We start from the raw sequence: 4628 nt of genomic DNA on the forward strand, positions 1-4628 counted from the left end.
TGTCTCCATCCAGACATCGCCCAGTGTCACCTGGAGAATAAAATCTCCTTGGTTGAAGACTACTGATATACATATGTCATAATCCAATGTAGGCTGCTGAAGGGAGAATCAGATCCAAGTAGAAGCTTTTTAAAAATCTTCTCTCGGCTTGATATTGCTGATTGGAGGTGAGGAACAGAGGCTCTCCATACTCTTCTTTTCTCTTTCCCTACTCACTTTTGCAATTAGCTGCCCTATCTACTGGCCCTTCACTCTTCCTGCTGGTTTTACTGGTTGGTTTTTGTTTGTTTGTTTTTTCAGGAATTTGAATGATAAATGGAGAGAAAGACTAGTTTATAAACTTTATTAGCCTGGGTGCTTTCCATGAGACTTGGCAGATCCTTAACTCAAATGGTCTAATAAACATAGTACATTTATTCTCTCAAAAACTGAAAGGTTCAAAGGTAGAGCTACAGAAATAGATCCAGAGCCATATGTGATACCGTCAGGGCCTCAGTTTCCACATATTATATATCTGGAATCTCTGCTTTCTCTGTGTTGGCTTCTCTCTCAACCCTCTCCATATGGTAGTAAGATGGATACCAATATCTTAAGATGTATACTCTACTAGTTCCACTTTAGTAGAAAAAGAGCTTCACTTTCCCAACAATTTTTTTTTAAGTCCTAAAATACAGTCTTGTTGGCTCTGGTTGGCCCGGGCTGGGTCAGGTGCCCATTCTTGAACCAATCCCCACAGTAAGGGGAGCCTCAGAGTTGCCACTGTCCATACTTACTTCACAAGCCTAATCCTGAACCCGGGAGAGTCAGCTTCACTGCAGTTACATGGACAGATATTAAAGAATGTTTGGCTCTCACTGTGCTAGGACCAGAAGAAGGGGAATTAGAGGCTGGCAAGGCAAAAAACCTAAGATGTCCATTCTAATTGTGCTCATTGGAAATGCCAGGAAGAAAGTTCTGATGTGTTTGGGTCCAAGGTTCAAGACTTTTAATAATTCATCCTGATAGACAATGTATTTAGTAGAACTTCTCAGAATTTGATATATTTCTTCTCTTAGCTTTAATTTATAGTGCTCTTGGCAGTCTCTCTGTATACATTTTCACTGGCATTTTAATGAATGAATACAATTTGATTGCTTTGTAAGGGTTTGATGTTTTATTTTAAGGAAAGGGGTTATTCCCTTATGCCATGAAGATATCCATGCCACATTGCACTACTGTAAATGCTAAAACACCACATAGTTTATTGATAACATTGGCAGTCTTATAAGTTGATTTTAATGTTGTTTTCAACTTAACATCTATGGAGAAAGCAGTTTTCCTATGTTTAAAGAATATGAGAACTGGCAACAGAGATACTCATAAGAGAACAGTAAGACAATTTCATTTTCTGAGAAACACAGTGATATTTTATACACCAACTCTAAGGCAGAATAATTGACAATATTTTTATAAAAAAGAAGACTTTTAGCAATTTCTTTTAGTGTGTGAGAAGCTTAATTCAAAGCCAAAAATCGGTAACACTTTGTACCCAATTGATGTTTTTGCTTTTGTACCTACATTATGGGAAATGTATTCTGCATAAGAAAGATATAAAGATCTCATACACTCCCTATTCCATTTTATTTTCCTCCCTTATCTTGTCTTCCCTTTCCAACTCTACCTCTTCTCCCTTTTTACACTGTATTCTCCTTTTACCCTGCCTTGTACTTTTCATTTCCTTTCTGCCTATTTCCTTTGGCTTAGTTTCTTCATCTCTTCATAGTTTATTGAACAGCCTGCAATGGCTTTACTGAGTTTCTATATGGATGAGAGAAATGCAGCAATTGTTCAATTCTACTGTCTGCAAATTTTTAATCCTCTCATCATTTCTTTTTAGGGTCTGTACAAAAAGGTTTTTCACTAGCGAAGAATTCCATGCAGAATTAAACTTTCTATGGTGGACACTACTGATTGTGCACAGAAGTCTGTTCTCCCCTTATAACAATTATTGCTAGAAACAAGCACCCAGGCATAATAAAAAATACTTGGAGATGGGATCTAACAAGGTTTTCTTTTAAAATTTATTTTTATTGTAATGTTTTGATTTTACATACAGCAAAATTTACACTTCTTCGTGTACAGTTCTATGCGTTGTGAAACATGCACGAAGTTGTATAATCACCACCATCACAATCAAGAAACATAACAGTTTCATCACCTAAAAAAAGGTTTCTCATGCTACCCCTTTGTAATCAAGCACTCTCCAGTCCCCAAACCAGCAGCCACTGATTTGTTCTCTACCCCTACGGCTCTGTCTTTCCTACAATATCATATATTTGGCATTGTACAGTGTGCAGCCTCTTGAGTATGGTGTTTTAAACCTAGCGTGATGCATTTGAGGTTCACTCCTGTTTTTGTGTATCAATAGCCCTTTCTAAAAAATTGCTGAGTAATATTCCTTTTTATAGATGTAACAGAGTTTATCACTCACCAGTTAAAGGACTTCTGGATTCTTTCCAGCTCTTGGCAGTTATAAATTAAACTGCTATAAACATACTGTACAGATTTTGAGTGAACATAAGTTTTTATATTTCTTGGATAAATATCTAGGAATGGGATTGCTGAATCATACAGTTAGTATATATTTAGCATTATAAGAAACTGCAAGCTGTTTTCCCAAGGAACAGTATCATTTTGCATTCCCATCAGTCATGTATGAAACTCTTCATTGCTGTGCATCCTCAAAAGCATTTAGTATGGTTAATGGCTATTAATTAAATTTTATTAGTTAATTAATCAATTAACATATTTTAATAGATGTGTAGTGATATTTACAATAGTTTAAAATAGTTACTCATTATTCATAATACATGACAGACACCTATTCACGTGTTTATTGTCCATTTGTATATTTATTTTTCTTCTTAATATTTTATGGGAGTATACTTGCTTTACAATGTTGTGTTAACGTCTGCTGTATAACAAAGTGAATCAGCTATACGTATACATATATCACCATATCCCCTCCCTCTTGCGTCTCCCTCCCACCCTCCCTATCCCACCCCACTAGGTCGCCGCAAAGCACCGAGCTCATCTCCCTGTGCTGTGCAGCTGCTTCTCACTAGCTATCTACTTTACATTTTGTAGTGTATATATTTCCACGCCACTCTCTCACTTCATCCCAGCTTACCCTTCCCCCTGCCCATGTCCTCAAGTCCATTCTCTACATCTGCGTCTTTATTCCTGTCCTGAATCTACTTTGTTAGAAGCTTTTTTAAAATTTTAGATTCCATATATATGTGCTAGCATATGGTATTTGTTTTTCTCTTTCTGACTTACTTCACTCTGTATGACAGACTCTAGGTCCATCAGCCTCACTGCAAATAACTCAGTTTCACTTCTTTACGCAGCTGAGTAGTATTCCATTGTATATATGGGCCACATCTTCTTTATCCATTCATCTGTCCATGGACACTTTAGGTTGCTTCCATGTCCTGGTTATTGTAAACAGTGCTGCAATGAACATTGTGGTGGTACATGTCTCTTTTAGAATTATGGTTTTCTCAGGGTATATGCCCAGTAGTGGGATTGCTGGGTCATATGGTAGTTCTATTTTTACTTTTTAAAGGCACATCCATAATGTCCTCCATAGTGGCTGTATTAATTTACATTCCCACCAACAGTGCAGGGGGGTTCTTTTTTTCTCCACACCCTCTCCAGCATTTATTGTTTGTAGATTGTTTGATGATGGCCATTCTGACTGGTGTGAGGTGATACCTCATTGTGGTTTTGATTTGCACTTCTCTAATGATTAGTGATGTTGAGCATCCTTTCATGTGTTTGTAGGCAATCTGTATATCTTCTTTGGAGAAATGTCTATTTAGGTCTTCTGCCCATTTTGGGATTGGATTGTTTGTTTTTTTGATATTGAGCTGTATGAGCTGCGTGTATATTTTGGAGATTAATCCTTTCTCTGTTGCTTCGCTTCCAAATATTTTCTCCCATTCTGAGGTTGTCTTTTCATCTTGTTTATGGTTTCCTTTGCTGTGCAAAAGCTTTTAAGTTTCATTTGGTCCCATTTGTTTATTTTTGTTTTTAGTTCCATTTCTGTAGGAGGTGGGTCAAAAAGGATCTTGCTGTGACTTATGTCATAGAGTGTTCTGCCTATGTTCTGGAGCTGTCCAGTTTTCCCAGCACAACTTATTGAAGAGGCTGTCTTTTCTCCATTGTATATTCTTGCCTCCTTTATCAAAGGTAAGGTGACCATAGATGCATGGGTTTATCTCTGGGCTTTCTATCCTGTTCCATTGATCTATATTTCTGTTTTTGTGCAAGTGCTATACTGTCTTGATTACTGTAGCTTTGTAGTATAGTCTGAAATACGGGAGCCTGATTCCTCCAGCTCCATTTTTCTTTCTCAAGATTGCTTTGGCCATTCGGGGTCTTTTGTGTTTCCATACAAATTGTGAAATCTTTTGTTCTAGTTCTGTGAAAAATGCCAGTGGTAGTTTGATGAGGATTGCATTGAATCTGTAGATTGCTTTGGGTAGTATAGTCATTTTCACAATGTTGATCCTCCCAGTCCAAGAACATGGTATATCTCTCCACCTCTTTGTATCATCTTTCATTTCTTTCATCAGTGTCTTAAA

This window comes from Phocoena phocoena, chromosome 11 (genome assembly GCF_963924675.1).
Source record: "Phocoena phocoena chromosome 11, mPhoPho1.1, whole genome shotgun sequence".
NCBI classification, from domain to species: Eukaryota; Metazoa; Chordata; class Mammalia; order Artiodactyla; family Phocoenidae; genus Phocoena; species Phocoena phocoena.